Source organism: Octopus sinensis, linkage group LG9 (genome assembly GCF_006345805.1).
Source record: "Octopus sinensis linkage group LG9, ASM634580v1, whole genome shotgun sequence".
Classification (NCBI taxonomy): domain Eukaryota; kingdom Metazoa; phylum Mollusca; class Cephalopoda; order Octopoda; family Octopodidae; genus Octopus; species Octopus sinensis.
In genome coordinates, this window is record NC_043005.1 from 45,983,252 (window position 1) to 46,003,754 (window position 20,503).

General features: G+C 37.6%; 1 protein-coding gene across 1 annotated transcript in view; it reads right to left on the reverse strand.

Annotated features, from left to right (window-relative positions):
• LOC115215738 (solute carrier organic anion transporter family member 5A1) overlaps positions 1–19,338 on the reverse strand; it is a 164,384-nt gene extending 145,046 nt beyond the window's left edge. Inside the window, exon 1 of the mRNA XM_029785032.2 lies at positions 18,475–19,338. The gene's annotated coding sequence lies outside the window, so the exon portion shown is untranslated. The remainder of the gene's footprint in view (positions 1–18,474) is intronic.
• Positions 19,339–20,503: the final 1,165 nt, after the last annotated feature.

The following is a 20,503-nucleotide window of genomic DNA, read 5'->3' on the forward strand; positions in this document are numbered from 1 at the left end:
TCCGGTGGGGGCCATGTCATCTGACACCTGATCACATCACAGGAAAATCTGACATTGTTTGAGGCAAATCCAACTGGCTTCCTTGAACGTTTCCTAATTCATGATGAGTGTTGGCGTCATCACTTTGAGCCAGAGATAAAGAGACAATCCATGTAGAGAAAACATCCCCACTCATCTGTTCCAAAGAAGATCAAGGTCATTTTATCTGTGAGGAAGGTGGTGGGCTCAGTTTTTTGAGAGATGCAAAAGTTTTTGTGTTTATTGATTATCTTCAAAAGGATCGCACCATCAATGGTGAGTACTATGCAAACTTGCTGAGGCAGTTACGAAAGGCTGATAGATCAAACTCGCAGGAAAACTGACGAAAAGGGTTTTGTTTCATCAGAACAATGCTCTCGGTTTCAATGGCTGTTGTGCATGACTCTGTTTGAACTAGTTGATCATTGTCCCTATTCTTCTGACTGTCATCTGTTCCCCAACATGAAAAAACACTTGGCTAAGAATCCGTATCGCAGTGGTGATGACGTAATATTTGCTGTTGTTGACGTTTTTGAGCAACAGGATGAAAGCTTCTTTACCTGTGGAATCCAAGCATTGGAACACCGATGGAAAAAGTGTGTGGACTATGCTGAAAAATAAACCTCATTTAGTCACATTCCATGAGAATATCTCGGTTAGCTTGTGAACTTATTAGCCGATCCTCATAAATGATTGTAAATGGAATTTGGCAGTGAGAGAAAAAACTGCGCAGAAGAACGCTGTGTGTCCGCGTATGTTTACACCAGTTAACTGACTGTTGCCATAGTAACAAAGCTAAAGTACGCAGAGTAAAGCTGCTCGGTACAAATTGACCTTAAACTTTGCTGTGCTTGCGCACTAAGTTTTAACATTCTAGCTCATTTCCGCTGTTTACAACAGTTCTTAGTAGGAACATGTACAGCGTGTGATCGTCGCATTGACCATGACAGAGAAAGTTGTCATGGAGATACCTGCTCAAAGGCCTACGCAAAGTTGCCGAAAGTGTATGGAGACGAGGGTATGAGCCGCACACAAGTGTACGAGTGGTTTAGACGTTTCCAAGATGGCCGAACAAATGTCGATATTGACGAACGTTCTGGGAGACCCGCAATCAGCAGAACTGAGGAAAACAGCTGTGAGGGGGAAATCGTCGAATCACCACCCGCGAGTTATCAGGGAATGTGCAGATTAGTTACGATTTAGTTCAGTTCATTATTACTGGAGATTTGAGTATGAGACGCGTGTCTGCCAAGTTTGTGCCCAAACTGCTTTCAGCTAACCAAAAGGGCACTCGGGTTTCAATTGTACAAGATCTCCTTGATTGTGTCGAGAACGATGAAAAATTTTGAAAACTTTACTTAGGCCTCTGAGCAGGTATCGCCAAGCTTTTAGCAAAATTTGTTGCAGATTCTCTGCTCAATTTTCTCTGTCATGGTCAATGCGACGATCACACTCTACACACCTTCCTTCCAAGCACTGCTGTAGCTAGAACGTTGAAACTTAGTGTGCATACATAACAGAGTTCAAGGTCAATCTGTGCCAAGCAACTCCACTCTCAGTACTTTAGCTTTGTTTCTATAGCAACAGTCCGGATACTTTTGTATCAGACCACTTATGTAGTGTCTCTTTATGTTAAGTAAACTAGTGGTTCGCCAAACAGATATGGATAAAATATAGACTTGATTAGTATAATCGACTAAAAATCTTTGACGTCGATGCTCCTACATGGCCGCAATCCGATGGCTGAAAACAAAAAATAGGTATTTCTTTCTTTGTTTTTATTCTTTTTTGGTTTTGTTTTTGCTTTCATTAACCCTTTCATCACTCCGTTTTTAATTATATACATAAATTGTGTTTCAATTAATTTTGAGAAAAATTAACATTTTTTAACGATTGAATAATATAACTTTTCATTATGAAGCTGGTGGTTGGAATACCTTCACAAAATGTTCTTATGGGCGCAAGCATGGCTGTATGTAAGAAGTTTACTTCCAAACCTCAGAGTTCCGGGGTCAGTCCAACTGCGTGGCACCTTGGGCAAGTATCTTCTACTATAGTCTCGGACCGACCAAAGCCTTGTGAGTGGATTTGGTAGACAGAAACTGAAAGAAGCTCGTCGTACATTTATGCTTAGTGGCGTTTTGTCCGGCTATACGTTTTGAGTTCAAATTATTCCGCTATAGTTGATTTTATCTTTTATCCTTTCGGGATCGATAAAATAAGTATCAGTTGAGCATTAGGGTCAATGTAATCGACTTACCCCACTTACTGTATGCTGATGAAGTTCATAGCATAATAGTTTATTCCTCTGTCATCCTGAACTTGCTGTCCTTATGCTAAAATTTCAAACAAATTTTGAGCGGGGTGGTTAGTCGATTATATCGAATTCGATAATTCACTGGGTTTTTACTTTATCGACCATGGAGGAATGAGTAACGAAGTTAACTATGGTATGATTTGAACTCAGAAAGTAAAGAGCCGAAAAAGTACTGCAATGTATTTTTCCGGAGCTCTAACCATTCTACCGATCCCTACCAGAACCCATCTATGTAAGCAAAGTAAAAGAAAAATAGCAGTTCATGAAATGTGCGAAAGTATACAAATTGTTATATCAAAAGGAGGATTGAGGTAAAGAAGTTATGTTAAAAATCTAATACAAATACATTGTCAGATACTTGTGTAAAAACACACGCAAAATATATATACAGCGCTGGATTAATCAACAAGCAAAATAAACACCTGCTTATATATAAGGCCTTAATCACTCAGCCTTATATATATAGTAATCCCTCGACTATCGCAGGTGTTATGTTCCAAAACTTCGCACAGAAATCATTAAAATCTAAAAAAAATAATAATAATAAATACCTATCGGCCGCAGAAATTCGCAATATACTGAGGATTTCGCGATATAAATTTACATATATTAGCCAGAAAAATCCGCGATGTACTGTGTGCGCGATAGGTGAACCGCGATATAGCGATACATACAACAACCCTATCCGAAATAGTTGAATTCTTTTTTCATGACACACAAACATCTTAACTGCAATACTAAGACTAGGGGTACCAACATCAAATTAATAATAAAGAGAGAGGTAAGGTCTCTCTGACCAAAGGAGGGTAGATGACAAAAATGTCGAGGGCAGGAGAGACGAAAGCAGTGTGGGGTATTTATGACCAATCACATCATTTAGCACGAAATATTTAAAATTTTGCAAGATAACAGATTTACTCATTGATAAGCAAGATCATATGACAATAGATGTCTAGTTTGCAAGTTAATTACAAGTTTTTAAGTGCTTTTGTTCAGCTGGCGCAGAGAGCAGAGGCAGGTGGAGGTAGAAGAAAACATTGAATGAAAGGGATTCTCGTTGCTGGAGTGGCTTAAGGAGCAGAATACTCTGGCGCTGGCACTGATTAGCTACATTATTCAACTCGTAGCAAGGCTGGCTTTAGAGCAAAGTTGATCCCATTCAGGAAAAAAAAAAAAAAATCTTTTAAATGAATTTTTACTGACACAATCCAGAATTATTCTCTACATACTTTAATATTTAACTTTATCCGAATCTTAGGTAACCAAAATTTAGTTTCCTGTAAAACATTAAATAACCGTACACCAGTAAGCCAAAACCAGTAAAAGAGTTTGTTTTACGTATATCAATATTTACTGCCTAGTTTGAGTTAGTGTTGTAAATCTGACAACTTCTAATAACCTATGAAACACAAACATCATTAAAACATAAGCCACATTTAACACGAAACTATTTCAGAAACAAGAGCACTATATTTTGTCTATTGGCGCAGGTGTGACTGTGTAGTAAAATGTTTGCTTCTCAACCACATGATTCCAGGTTCAGTCCCACGGCATGGCACCTTGCGCAAATATCTTTTACTATAGCCTCGGTTCGATCAAAGCTTTACGAGTGAATTTGTTAGATTTGTGTTTGCCCCCAACCCACGCCGACGCTTGACAACCGGTGTTTGTGTGTTTACGGTCCCGTAACTTAACTGTTCAGCAAAATAGACTGATAGAATAAATACCAGGTTTTGAAAAACATAAGTACTGGGGTACACTCACTCGACAAAAATTTCTTCCAGGCGGTGCCCCACCATGGTTGCTGTCTAATGAGTGAAACAAGTAAAAGATAAAAAGAGATAATTAAAGAGTAGTATAATTTTCTTTAAAGTATGAAATAATAAAAACTTGCGTCTGTAAAACCAAAGGGTCAGTCGACATTTTCACAGCTGTTAGCTTATAACTAAGTCGCCCAACAATGGGCATGTAGCTTCGTCATGGCAATTGTTCGACGGTTCAGAATTTACAGGACTTGCTAAAAGTCGTCGTTAGAGTTGGAGCATAAATTCCAACAGTTTGTTGTGATTTTTTTTTTTTATCTTACTTGCCGTGTTTGGAGGAAGGCACAGTGTCTATGATCCTTGCAGACCCTCCCAAACTAGTGAACTCGATGTCGTTAATGCATTATTTAAAATGTTGCCGGTCAACACCAGTAGAAAGACATGAGCAGACAAAATATTCGAAAGTGCCGATGTTCGGAGGAGGAAGGTCTGGAAATAGTGGTTAGAGTAGAATCTGGATGGGATTACATGCAACAAGACTGATGTGTGAAGGAAAGGTGAGTGGACCGAGGATGCTTACTTAGAAAAAGTAAGAGACAAATCATGCCTGAAGAACGACAACCATTAAAGTAATAACGGTAAAAAAAGAGAAGAGAGACAACGATTGTGAGCAAGAGACTGCAGCGTCTTGGTAACTTAATGCCAGTCAGTTGAGCAGCCCTTCTTCGGATGCGATTTAGGATGCTTTGTGCGTAGCAGTAGCACTATACCAGATGCAGGAACAGCACTCTGTTGCTGGGAATGTTTCCTCTGCGCTGGCTGTATTTCATAACTTGTGCATTAAAACTGGTTTTCGACGGCGTATTAACCAAGCGACACGTCTGAGAAAAGCGACGATATATTGGTTAAAATTCTCCATGGACGCAATCGTAAATCGTGGCAGGACAACTTACTTTCACTTGGGGATTTAGTTTGAGTCTTCTATTATAATTCCATTGCTACCTAGGATGAATACTAAATTGCCCCACTAATTGAATGCTGTTTTATCATTTTACCGACTCGGAAGGCAGAATCGTTAACATGCCGCACAAAATGCTATGCTTAGTGACATTTCTTCCGGTTCATTAAATTCTGAGTTCAAATACTGCCGAGGTCGACTGTGTCTTTCATCTCTTTCGGGGTCGATAAAATAAGTACCAGTTGAGCACTGGGGTCGATGTAGTCGACTAAGCCCTTTTCCACTCAAAATTTCGGGCCTTGTGGTTACAATAGAATGGATTAATTTCTCGACTTGGAAAGACGAAAGGGTGTGGAGGCACATGGCCTAGTGGTTAGAGCAGCGGATTCGCGGTCGGGGGATCGCGGGTTCGAATCTCAGACCGGGTGATGTGTGTGTTTATGAGCGAAACACCTAAGCTCTACGCGGCTCCGGCAGAAGGTAATGGCGAACTTCTGCTGACTCTTTCGCCACAACTTTCTCTCTCTCTCTTTCCTCCTGCATCTTGCAGCTCACCTGCGACAGACCGGCGTCCCGTCTAGGTGGGGAACCTATACGCCAAGGAAACCGGCCCTTATGAGCCAGGCGTGGCTCGAGAAGGAACAAACAAAAAAGACGAAAGGCAAAGTTGGCTTCAACTGGATTTGAACTCAGATTGTAAAAAAAGCCACAAACTGACTATCGCAGACATTTTGCCAGACGATTTAAAGATTTTGCCAGTCCACCACCTCTACTACTTTTTTATATCATCGTAAAGAATTGTTTTTCGATAGACAAGCAACGATGTTTACTACACCAGTGTTATCATAGTAAATCTGGCTTGGTTATTTGACAGACAACAATGGATGACAGTATATGTAGAGACAAGTTCAGATGGAGAAGCCAGTGAAATACCTGCAAGCCTGGTGAGACAAGTCAAAATATCAAATCTTGAGATCTTTGTTGTATATTTTTCTTTCTTTTACCATTCTTTTTATTTACTTATTTTAATTTCAATCTTTTATCGTTTGCTTGTTTCAGTTATTAGACAGCGGCCATACTTGAACACCACCTTGAATTTTTCTTAGTCGAACGAATCGACTCCAGTACTTAGATTTTAAAGCCTGGTACTTATTCTGTCCTCTTTTGCCGAAACGCTAAGTTACTAGAGACGTTAACACACCAATACCAGTTGTCAAGCGGTGGGGGGGGGGACAAATACACACACATATGTACTTCTTTCCGTCTACCAAATCCACTCACAAAGCTTTGGTTGGTCCGAGGTTATTATAGAAAACATTTGCTCAAGGTACCACGCAGTGGGGCTGAACTATTGGAGGTTTTTGTTTTTCTTTTTAGCTAAACTTGGCAAATACCGTATCATTTCGATAACGCATTATTTGAAGCATGATTTAAGTCGGCAGAGAATAAACACATGTGGCAGATACAAATTTAAATCCCACCCAATCTACTGGCATTAAGTCCATTCCTGCTTCAATTAGTTAATCTAAGGAATTAGTCTACCGTTTTTCGGCTTTGAAGATGAGCTTACGTGGGAAAACTACCAGGAAAGATTCAGTGAGATAAATTTTGTATAATGAGTGTGCGTGTCAGAGAGAGAGAGAGAGAAAGAATATAGACAAATAAATAAACATGAAAATAAAATAACACACTGAAAAGAAAGCCAGAAGATAAATATAATTGCAGATCACGAGCTTGTAAGAGCTACCTCAATTTTTTTTGTAGGCCCTTCCTTGCGGGAAAAGATAAAAACGAAACAAACTTATTTTCGCCAAATCTTCATTGCCTTGCAAATAATCAGGTTATTTTGAAAGCTTGATTCAAATCGTACTGAAGTCTCACTATTTCTCTAAAAAAAAAAAAAAATCTGGACCCTGTTATTATTAAAGCTAAAACGCACCCCTATTGTTTCAGTTGAATAATTCTAAAGTAATCGTGAATTAAGGCTGGTTTCACAAAACAATTATAACAGGCATGGACGACCTTTTTCGAGAAACGGGACATATGAGGCCTGTTTCATCATCAGGAGGCCCGCACTACTAAATATAAAAATTAGATAATTTTTCATTAAGTGTGCCATTCGGAAAGTTCCGCGGGCCGCAATTTGCTCATGATTGAACTATAACTTCATTTATTGACATATTAAAAGTGTCGTTTCGCACACAACAAAAGAGTTTGTTAGTGAATCCTTTAGGGAATTTTTGTCACATTATTTAAATCTTGTTTATGAAATTACTTATGAGCCAATATTATGTGGCTTACTAATTAAATGCTCGTTATTATAGTTATGGTGCGTGGCTCAGTAGTTAGAATATTCGGCTCACAATCGTAAGGCCGTGAGTTCAATTTCTAGCGGTTCGTTGTGTCCTTGAGCAAAACACTTTATTTCACGTCGTTCCAGTCCATTTAGCTGACAAAAATGAGTTGTACCTGTAATTCAAAGGGCCAGCCTTGCCACACTCTGTGTCCCGTTGATTCTCCCTGAGTACTATGTTAAGGGTACGTGTGTCGGTGGAGTGCTCAGCTGCTTGCACGTTAATCGAATCAATTGGAATACTTGTCATAACCGAGGAGAGTCGGTTAAAGTTATATTTATGGCATAAATGCTCTAATTTCATCATTTTTTTGGTTTGTTTTATTCACTTCTTTTATGATTTTACAAAACTATTCGTACCAGCCGCAGCCACGGACGTCGTTATAATCCGGAATAAACAGAAACAAATAATCAATAGATTAGAGACATGAAGATGACTTATTGGATCTGGCTTCAGAAAAATTTGGAAGAGAAAGTTTATAAAAGGTCTTCACTTCATTGTCTTTCTATAAAGGATTGCTGTCCGATATTGGTTTCACATTTTGGCACAAGGCCAGCAATCTGAGGGAGAGGTAAGTCGATTACATTGAGCCCGGAGTTCAATTGACGTTTATCGAACGCGAAAGGATGAAAGGTAAAGTCGACCTCGGCGGAATTTGAACTCAGAACGTAGCGGCAGACGAAATACCGCTAAGCATTTTGTCCAGCGTACTAACGATTCTGCCAGCTCGCCGCCTTATTGCTGTCTGACGTTGCTAACAAATTCGAAAATTGAAATAACAGGTTAAAAGTGAACCACGTAACTTATAAACAACTGTGTAGGGCATGTCTTCTCTAAGACGCCATTGTGTTGGAATGATGATGGTGTGAAAAGTTTCAACATGAATGACATATTGTTTGCATATACCAATTAAAAAAAAAATATATATATATATATATATACACACATGCACGCACTGTACTGTAAATTAATATATTTATAAAGATCTGTGTTACTGCTGTTCACCTGCAAAGGGATTATTTACTTCTCTAAGTTAAAGCAGTGATTCTCAACCATTTTAACTATGGACCCCATTGATTCCTAATTTACTCGAGTGGACCTTCAAAGCCATTTGATGTTTAAAAAATCCTATTATATTCTTATAATTAAATATCATTAGGAATTGTATAAAATAAAATTGTTAAAATATTTTGCACACACAAACTTTAACGACAAAATTTTACATGACACTGGTTGAGAACTACCGAGTTAAAGAAACATTAAGGTCTTATGGATGTGTCTTACCTTGATGATTGCCGGCTTCAAACTAATGAAATGCAGTAGAAATGGTGCAGGAGGAAGTAAAGTTTGGTGAGCAATCGACCGCTACCTTTGTTTACGTGAGTATAGCCAAGTGTTGTATTTAAATTTTCTGCCTGAATGCGTTTTTTTTTTATATGAAGCAATATTGAGATATGTGTTGTTACTTTGAAAGGTAACAATGAATATCAATATTGTTTGGAGGCAATTTTGCAGGAAATATGTTTACTATTCTTTGTTTGGAGCATTACAGCATCCGGATCACCACTTGCCCAAACCCTGGCCATATGTTTATAAACAGCAGGCTGATTTGCTAGGACATTTTGAAGGAATGAAGGAAATAAGTGCACTTTACAAGCCGTCTAAACCGGTTTCTCGTGAAAGCGGAGCGGTTGGATTTTTGCCATGTTTAATAACATTTAGATGGTTTTAAACTTTTATAACTTGTCTAACTCCGTAGTGAAGAAAGAATTCTTTCCATGCAAACTATATTTTGTCTTTTCGTTAACAATGGGCAAGGGAGTAAAAAAAAAATCCCCAATAAATGGAGGTGGGACTGGGATTTCCCAGTTTGAGAACCAGTGATGTAAACCGTATATATAAAGTAGAATAGAACACAGGCAGTAACCGATAAGGGAGTGTATCAGCCATAGTTTCTGTCAGATATGGAAAGTGAAGGAGCATCACTATTAGGAAATAATAAATTGCAGAAATATAGTTCTGTATTATTACAAGTACAATACCAGGATCTTATCACTTAACCGGAACTTCTCGTTGACAAACAACAGCAGTAATTGTATTCACCTCAATAGACGTCATTGAATGGTTGAAATTGCCGAAATACGAGAAATTTAACAACAAATAGCTTACAAACTACAAAATTTTCTCAAGAACGCCAAGAGAAAAAGATGTCTTATGTGACACATTCTACCAGTAAACGAAGTTTAAAAGTGTTTAGTTACAAAAAACTATTTTTTAAAATCTGCCGGTCAAAGTGAAAAAATCCCAATACCAGCCAGACGAAATATCTGGTAAGCTTGGGACCGGAAGTGATCCGAATTTCTGGATCTTCCAGTTTTCTGGCGACAGCCTACATATAAACTTAAGATATAAAATACACCATGAAAAGTAAAGAACTAAACTAGATTTAATAGATCCAAATTAATACGCTTCTGAAGCAGGGTCTGTTTGATACTCTTACTCTTTTACTTGTTTCAGTCATTTGACTGCGGCCATGCTGGAGCACCACCTTTAATCGAGCAACTCGACCCCGGGACTTATTCTTTGTAAGCCCAGTACTTATTCTATCGGTCTCTTTGCCGAACCGCTAAGTTACGGGGACATAAACACACCAGCATCGGCTGTCAAGCGATGTTGGGGGGACAAACACAGATATACAAACTCACACACACATACACACATATATATATACATATATACGACGGGCTTCTTTCAGTTTCCAACTACCAAATCCACTCACAAGGCTTTGGTCGGCCCAAGGCTATAGTAGAAGACACTTGCCCAAGGTGCCACGCAGTGGGACTGAACCCGGAACCATGTGGTTGGTAAACAAGCTACTTACCACACAGCCACTCCTGCGCCTATGTTATTAATCTATTAAAAATTCTTAAAATATATAATACTGTAGTATCATGTATAAAGTATAACGTTTACAGGATGAAAAGTGAAGACCATGATTTTATTAAGCAGAATCAGGAACAGATTAATACATTTTGAAAACAAAGTATATTTCATTTTTATCAATCAAAAAAGAACAAAACTTAATTTAGCACACCGTATGCAAATTCTGTTCACTCAATACAGGGTAGAGCATATCGCTGTTTTTTTTTTTCTTTGGTAATAAGAGGTCTTGTACCGTAGTAGGTCTAGATGCCTATCTGGGAAACAGTGAGTTGTCTGAGACACATATAAATGAAAACAGCTTTCTGCAGCAACTTTTGCGATACTTGATGCAACGATAAGAAGTAAATGGTTACGTATATTAACCGAAATATTAATTGAATGAAATAAATAAAGGTAACTCGACCCAGCATGAGAAGCTTTATGCGGGTCTTTCTAGTAACCAAATTCTCTCAAATCACATCCTATATCTTAAAAGAGAGAGAGAGAGGAAAAAAATTGTCATGGCTTGTTTGCTGAATCAAGGATTGCCCGGGGCTAACAAGAGCAACGAACCTTCGAGAGAGGAAGTTGTAATTGGGCACTCCACCTGTTAGAAACATCAGCCAGATCTCTCTCAGAATATAATGTACCATCTTTCAAAAAGAAAGACACTCTGAATAAAGTAGCCTAAGGTTGAAACGATGGTAAACATAATTGAATACCAAAGATTTATGGATTTCCCAATCAAGATTATTGGACTAGACAACAACAGCAACCACAACAATGGTATATGAAAGGCAGTGGGAAATAGCAGTCCATTGATGGGTGTATCCCCACTTTATGCTCGAAGTGTTCTATCATATCACTGACTCGTTAGCGCGGCCGCGATAACTTGACGCTTCTCGGGTTCTGAGTCAGTCTTAATCAATACAGTTACGTCAGTGGAATGAAGCAACGTGAAGTACAGTGCGCCCAGGAATCCAACCACCGACCTAATGATCGAGCACCAAGTTGCCTAGCCACTAGACTACAGGTCTTCCCCGGGTTCAGTCAGAATGCGTGGCACCTCGGACAAGTGCATTCTTCTATAGCATCGGGCCGAGCAAAGAAAGCCTTGCGAGTGATTTTGATAGACGAAAACTAAAAGAAGCCCGTCGCATGTACGTATGTATGCCTTTGTGCTTGTTCCCCATCCACCGACTGATAACTGGAGTTGTTTGTTTACATCCCCGTAACTAAGCAGTTTGGCACAAGAGACCGATAGAATAATTGCCCGGCTTTAAAAAATACTGAGGTAGATTCGTTCGGCTAAACTCCTTCAAGGCGGTGCTCCAGCACGGCCGCAGTTCAACGATTGAAACGAATAGAAAGTAAAGGAAAACGCCAAGAATGTGTTGATACCATGATACCAAAGAGAAAATGCTTTATATGTCCAAATATGGTCAAAATACAAAGATGATGGCTTTAAGTCATATCTTACCGTTTGGAATCTCGGACTTACTCTAATTATAATTAGCGTAAATCTCTGTTTCAATTTATTATTCATATTGTTCATGAAACTAATACATGAAATGTTTATGAAACGAATACATTTCTGTATGGCATAATTATCCAGAATTGTGCACTCTTGTCTATTCAAGAGAATGACATAGGCGCATTGAGATGTACTTTAATTTACATCGAGGAGAATTCGTTAAGGTGTGGAAGCACTCCGTCGGTTACGACGACGAGGGTTCCGGTTGATCCGATCAACGGAACAGCCTGCTCGTGAAATTAACGTGTAAGTGGCTGAGCACTCCACAGACACGTGTACCCTTAACGCAGTTCTCGGGGATATTCAGCGTGACACAGAGAGTGACAAGGCCGGCCCTTTGAAATACAGGTACAACAGAAACAGGAATTAAGAGTGAGAGAAAGTTGTGGTGAAAGAGTACAGCAGGGATCACCACCATCCCTGCCGGAGCCTTGTGGAGCTTTAGGTGTTTTCGCTCAATAAACACTCACAACGCCCGGTCTGGGAATCGAAACCGCGATCCTACGACCGCGAGTCCGCTGCCCTAACCACTGGGCCATTGCGCCTCCACTCGTTAAGGTGTAAATGGCACCTAAAAATATTTTTTCTGGTTATATACTTTGTCAATATATGATGGCAAGTTCCCTGCATATTTTTTTTTTTTGTTTTTAGAAATAATGGCATTATAGTTTATTGCTATTAGACATAAATTTAGAACTTTTTAAGAATTCATAAACTTCTGTAGACCATGAAATAATTAATGTTGTATCTGGAAGCAGATAAGGTATAAGTGATAGCGTGTAAATATTACGTTAAAAAACCCCAGAAAAACCCCTCAGATAGAAAGAGTCAAAAGCTGCCCGTATGACTCGAATCCACATCACATGTAAGCATGACAAGCTTTCAATCATTAGATGTGGATTCGAAGGCAAGACTTCCTTTTGTACCCCCCTCACTACCACCACAAACACCCCCTTTTTAATTAAATTTTTTTTTTTCTACATAAACCCCCGTTTTCGGCTACGGAGAATACGAATCAGCCAAAAATATTGGCAAAAAATGGCATTTTTGAAATTAACACTCCCCCACCCCCACCCCCACCCAAATTTCTTCTTTTTTTTTTTTTTGTATCAAAATATGCGGTAAAATACGGAGATTATGATTCTGAAAAAATTTTTTTTTTATTTTTGTACTTAGGGTTTGAGTTTTAGGGTTAGCGTTACGATTAGGTTTAGGGTGTTTAGGGTTAGGGAAAAAGTGAAAAATGAAGAAATTGGGGAAGGGTGAAGGAGGAAAGGGGGGTGCAGAAATTTCAAAATGCCGATTTTTGGCAATTTTCCAGAATCTCCGTATCCGAAAACGGGGGTTTCTGGAAAAGAAAAATAAATAAATAAAATTGGGAGAAAATGAGGGTGGAGAGGAAGTCATTCCGATTCGAATCTCACGAGCAGCCTTTTCTACCAAAACGGGTTTCTTAACCCAATATTTATTTACACGCTACATGGCATCGAGCTGACAGAATCATTAGCACGTCACGCAAAATGCTTAGCGGCCATTTCGTTCCGAGTTCAAATTCCGCCGAGGTCAACTTTGCCTTTCATCCTTTCGGGGTCGACAAAACAAGTACCAGTTGAGCACTGGTGGGGGTCCACGTAATAGACTTACCTGCTATCCTGAAATTGCTTGCCTTGTGCCCAAAATTAAAACCAATATTTACACGCTATTATTTATAGCTGTAAATTATGAATTTAGAATTTTGAAGCAGCGGATACTCAACATAACGTCCAACAAATATGCATAGCAGACGTCGATGTTATACCCCCAACTCTACACGCTAATGTTCTATATTTAGCGAATAGCGTTTAATATTTATGTCTGTGAACGAATCCACGCCATAATTAGTGAATCTGCAGCAGAAGGTTCAGTTATTTTCACCTTTATTTTCAATCTCACTCGCTGAGGAAGAGGAACTGGGTTCGATATTTGTTTTGCATCACACAAATTAAAGTCCTTTTAAAGTCATATCTTCAAAAATTTATTGCATTTAGTCTAAGGTGTACTATATTTATAACTGGCTTTAATTTTTGTCGAGATTCTTTTTTCTCTATTTACATATGCCCCAGTTTTGTGCGCTATATATATTACATTAATATATATATATATATATTGTTGACGTCATAAGAATTTATGAACTTCGAGAGAGATAGGGTGAAATAATACCTTTTTGTTTTGAAACACGTAACTCGAAGCAGGTAAAGCTATAAATAGTAGCGTGTAAAACATATTGAGTTAAAAACTCCTTTCGATAGAATAAATCGAAGGCTACCCATGCAACACGAACTCAGACCTTGTGTATCGAGATGTACCCTAAATTTATATCTTCAGAGTTTTCTCTGTCTGTCGGTTTGTTTATGTACCTATCACATACGTACGTGCATACACACTTGCATGCATGCAGACATACATACACACAAATATATATATATATATATATATATATATATATATATATATATAATATATATATATATATTATCTCAAATACATAAACATGAAAGGAAGTTGGTGTACAGAGAGGAAACAACGAGAAATGGAGACAGATCGAAGGGGCGAGCGAAAGTGAGAGTTTGCAGAATGGCTAAGAGCAGGTGGTTCCGTGCACTTTGCTGCTTATTACTAAACACGATTACAACTGAAATTTGCTAAGCAATATTTACAATGATATGTCTGTGTAGAAAGACCGACGAGTGACATGTCGTGGGACAATGCTAGAAACTGTTATTTAACGTACATGAAAGTCGATCATTTACTAACTACTGTGATTTTTACCAAGAGTTCAACCATCTCTGGGTAGAGGTACTATAAGGGTGATAAAATCGATGACTAAAAGTGGATATAAAAAGCCGAAGTTGTGAGCGTCTAACCAAATAGAATCAATATTTCTGTTACTATTGAAGTGAGAACTGTTGCAGTAGAAGGCACATAAACTTCTTAGGTTTCAAGAAGCTGGTCTAGTTTCGTTTCGTTTCCTAGTTGACACAGATTAATTTCACATATATTGCCAGGATATTGGATGTCATAATGTCCTATTTTCCCTTATTATGAGATGTAACATTTCAACCAGATAATAATAATAATAACAATAAATAAAAGATCTCTATGCGGTCTCTCGATCTGCTAGAAATGGCAGCCAAATCCCCAGGGGTGAGCGCAATGCTTGGCAAAATAAGGCGAAGTGAGCAGAAACGAAGGTTACAGCTGCAATACTTTTGAAGTTTTGATGATACGTCTGCTCAAGGAGTGCTGGCATAACAACAACAGCAGCAGCAACAACAATGGCAATAATGTCAAACAGTCGAGAAGCAGAGGTTCGCATCCTGTCGCCAGAGTCCAAGTTACTTAACCGTTACCGGCTGACTCCACTTGTCTCTAAGACAGAAGATGGATTGTAAAATTGACGAGAATTCAGTTAGTAGGGTTGTAACTATGAGTTCATATACCCTGGTAAGGGAATTATTCGCCAGCAAGTGGGTATTTATGATCAACTGAATAGAAAACAACTCAGGATAACCACGGAGATAACCACCCGGCGAGCGACCCAGTAAACTACGGATATCTGTATCGTGAGAGTCATGGGTGGAAAACGTTTTTTTCTGCACGCGTACACACACACACACACACACTGAATTATTTAGGGGCAAATATATTTGACATGTAGTGACCGAGGAGGTGAAGAAATTGAGATCTAATGTTTTTACTTTGCCCTGAAGTATTAATGGAAGTAAGAGAACTAAATGCAAATAAGAATTGAACGCGTGAGACAAACTTGGTTTGCAGAGAATGTGCAAAGCTGTTCGTCTTACATTTTACAACGTCTTAGAGGGAAAGGATGCTATGTAATATATATGTAGTCGGTCATAACTCTAAAGGGCGGGGTCATGATGGTTGGTATACTGTTGATCATAGATTTTTTAAATCAGAGTTGACCTGAAGCTAATTAACAACAGCTGAACTCTATAGGTGCATACTGAGAGGGAGAGAGAGAGAGAGAGAGAGAGAGTGAGATAGAGACAGACAGAATACTGAGTTCATACAGAAATCGAATTCATACACTGAGGTTAATGACCAAGTGGATTGCAAGTCAATAACGGAACCTTTGCAAAGTCGCTCGTTCTGCTAGAAATTGCAGTCAAATCTCCCTCATACCGCAAACACCCTACATACAGTCTTTGAAAATGACATGCTGAACAGTGTTTTCTTGGATTCCTTTCACAAAGGAAAAGTACAGAATGGTAATGGTCACAGCTGGAATGATTCTATGTATCACAGGTGTCTGCTCACCCATAGCTAAATAACAACAACACCATGTAGATTATCATCATGCTTTGCCTCTCTCTCTCTCTCTCTCTCTCTCTTTCACTCTCGGCCTTATATGAATGTCTTTGATCATCGGCGCCCCAAATCGGAGTTGAACTCAGGTTAAGCAACAACCAAAATACATACAAGCATACATACAAGAAAAGAGAGCGCGACGGTCAGAAAGAAAAAGATCGCGGAAGAGAGAGAAACGCAAACCTTGTAAGTTCATACAGGTGTTTAAAAATCTTTTAAAAAAAAAAAAAAACCCCACATCAACGGAACATGCTACTATTCAGAATTCAGCCAAAAGGTAGCACTAAGCAAACCTGATGAAATTTTGTTTTTTCTGTACAACAACAGCCTCTCCAGATATGTGATGAATTTGTTTATTAAAAATAAATATTTCAATACTGTAATCTCATATGCAGCGTAATTCGTTTAGCATATCGCATAAATATTTGTTTCTAATTACTTCAGCGAATTAATGGAAAATAATCTCAACTATAAGTTATAATTAAAATAATATAATTTTTTTAATGTATGTATGTATGTATGTATGTATGTATGTATGTATGTATGTATGATGTATGTATGTATGTATGTATGTATGTATGTATGTATGTATGTACTTAAATAGCGATTAGATGGAGTTTAAATTGGTCTCTTGCTCTATACATACATACATACATACATACATACATACATACATACATACATACATACATACATACAAGCATGCATATGTCCGTTGTATGCGTGTATTTATGTATGTGTGTCTGTATGTCTTTCAGTCTGTGCGTATATATATATACACACACAACCGAAATATTGCATACACGCACAATCAACACAAGCACACGTGTATGTGTGTATAAGTTTCACTAATAAATTAATATATGATGTGCGTGTGTGTGCTTGTGTATGTGTGTTCGCGCGCGCCTATAGGTCGAACAATGAAGTCATGTCTGAGTCGAAATTAAAACGTACACGATATACATTTAAACAGAAGATTTTTGTCTTGCTCATGAAAATTCGGCCATGGTTAATGCTTTCCCGTTCATATTGTTAGAAATATTATACAATATGAAATATGCATATGGCTAGAAAGTATATGTTTGTATCTGTATGTGTGCACGCATGTACATATGAATCACCATAAGTGTTTGCCTCTGTGTGTGTGTGTGTGTGTGTGTGTGTGTGTAATTTATTCATTTTTATGCTTGTATTCACAGATACATATGCGCACACACGATGAATCATCATGTATTTCTATACATAAATACACACTGCGTGTTTGTATTAAAAATTCGGTTGCATATACAACAGGAAAACGTATTTTTTTTCTCTCCCCATAGAATATAAATGTGCGTGTGCTTACACACACATACACACACACACACACACACACACACACTCAAACACACACACATTGTGGATGGGGTACGTGTGAGTCTATGTATGTATTTATGTCTGTGTGTGTGTGTGTGTGTATGTGTGTGTGTGTGTGTTGCCGTGTAATGTGTGTGCCTGTGTGTGTGTGTTGATTTGATATAATATGTTCTAAGTGTATATATATAAACAAAAGCGAGCGTGATGAGCGACTATCAACATACCTTAGCAGAAGTCGGCTGCTAGACTTTTCAGTATATAAACACAGGCAAACATGTTTTATGTATGACTTGAAACATTTTAAGCAGGTATTACATATTGACGGACGATCAAGAAGCTTTTGTTCCCTTTACAATGAAAACATTAAAGCTTGTAATATAAATATACAAAACCATTAATGTTTCTGTTGTATTATCTCATTTCATGCGATCTACATATGTATAATTTACAATTTTCTTTTCAACTGCTGTTTCTTCCACTCTACTTTTCTGCTAATACACTTTCAAATATATAGTTCACTACTAGCATTATTGCTATTATTATTATTATTATTATTATTATTATTATTATTATTTGTCAATCTTACAATTTCTATCTTATAGTAAAAAAAAAGAAAAGAAAGAAAATAACATACGTGTCGGACAAAATAAACCAAATAAACAATATTATATACAGTCATAGAAAAATAACTTGACAAGAAAAAGATGATAGAAAGAGCGAAAATAATAAAATCTTCAAGTAAGAAGAAAAAAGAAAAGATTATTGAACTCAATTTAGTAAAAAATAGTCATTTAAAACTAGCAAGCTCCAAAAGCAATAAGGATCAAAAACACGCACAGACGAATTCTAGAAGAAGAAAGGAAATACATGAATACACTTACCTTTATTTGGTGCACATTATCCTTAGGTGAGCTAAAAGAGGACGTTTTGATGATTGAATAAGAGTTAATAGGATAGAAACCACAGTACTGAGTTTGCGACAGATGGCAGGAAGGATCCATTCTTGTGACAGATGTGTTGCTGATTTTTAAGCAGTGCACGACTGTTTATAAATATAAATAAATCTGGCGTATTCTATCTCCTTACATTTTGCCCTCGCGTTCTCCACAGCTTCATATGCACGAGAGAATAAATTTTACTTAGACTATATAAAGTGAGACGTTATTCATATGCGATCTTTAAGCATCTTCACCTATATTGTTGTTGTCCATCCGTCTATCTCTCCATCAATTTGTCTATTATTACATGAGTATTTGTGCGGATGCGCAAACGCGTACCAGTTCACATATGCACGTTTGTTTACATGCTGTTAAAATCGAACAAATTAAAAATTTAAATAAAAGGTCCTAGAAGTATATAGAGCTGCAGGTTGCTGTTTAATTAATATTCCATTCCTTTAGACTAATCTTCGGGACAACGGTGTTGCGATGGTAGCTGTGGACGCTTCTGCCATAAAGTTAGGTGCAGGAGGATGGAGGAGGGGGTCGTTATTATAAGCAAGAGAGCAACAGTGGTGGTGATAATAAACGAGGTAGTGTCGATGAAAGAAGCAGCGTTAGTGGCCTGTAAGGTAAGGGGGAATAAAGGAGTGATGAAATGTTGTTGTAAGATGGAGAATGAAAGAAAGATTAATGAAGAAATGAATGGGTTGGCGGACGAATAGACGTGAGTACAAGTGGAAGTAGCGAAGAGAGGGAAAGGTTGAGATAGAGGAAAAACGGTGAAGGGAGTATAAGAGAGTATGTAGCAGGATGAGGGAAACGTGTCTGAATGTATACAGGAAGGTTTGTTCCACTCTTTCAAGTTACCAGAATAAAAACAAGCTGTTCTAGTAAAATAAATATAGCTTCACTATGACAAAACACACATATGGATTGGCGTGTGCGCTAACACACACACATGTAAACAAACACAGATTAGTTTCATATAATGGAATGATGTAGATGAGGGAGTCTTTCATAGAAACTGAATCGGTATGGTTCGTGATAAATCAAATCATAACAAATTGAATATGGATAATTTTATATATATATGTGTACGATTACAATTATCAAATCAACAGAAAAATAAAAATTCCTAGATTTGACAGCAATGGTTCACAGGAGGTGCCTGATGAAGACCTATGAACTATCTAAAAGTAAATATGTATGGAAGTAAGAAAACGTTTTAAGCTGGTGTCTATAAAGTAGTTTTCCCTCGCTTTTAATATAATCTGTATTATTACAAATACAGTAAGTATCTCCCGTTCCTTACACATGAACACATATACTCATACACCTGTTCCTACGTATACGTGCAAATAAATATTACACTGAGTGGAGAGGATTTTGCTCCAACTAAATGCAAATTTGGATTTCAAAAAAATAGAGCTAATATGATTAAATCAAGATACATTTAGCTAATGATGTCTGTATATATATATATTGTGACTGCAAAAAGACAATATAGTAGCAATTAATTTGAAATTATAATTTTTTTTCAAATTTCAATTAGCTTAGATTACTTTAGCACTGAACTGCAAAAACGGCGAATAAAACGGACCAAAATTGCCTTACAACAGTTAGTTATGTCCCTTTACATTTTGAGATCAAATCCTGCCAGGGTTGAATTCGATGATATCCCTCCGGGTTCGGCAATACACTGCAAAGTACTGTTAGCGTTTTAACTGAAAATATATACATCCTTCCAAAAATGTGTAGTCTGTGCTAAGTTCATAAATTCGATTTCTTTTTTTTTTTAACGAAAAAATCGGTTATTTTTAATTGAATTTCAAAATGTAATAAAGTTTCAAGTAATTGAGTAGATACAGCATTGTGCAAAATTAACTTTAGAAATACATTAGATAACGAAATAATTAATTCTTTGCGTGGATATGTTTAAGAACATCTGCAGGTAGTTAAAAACTCATGT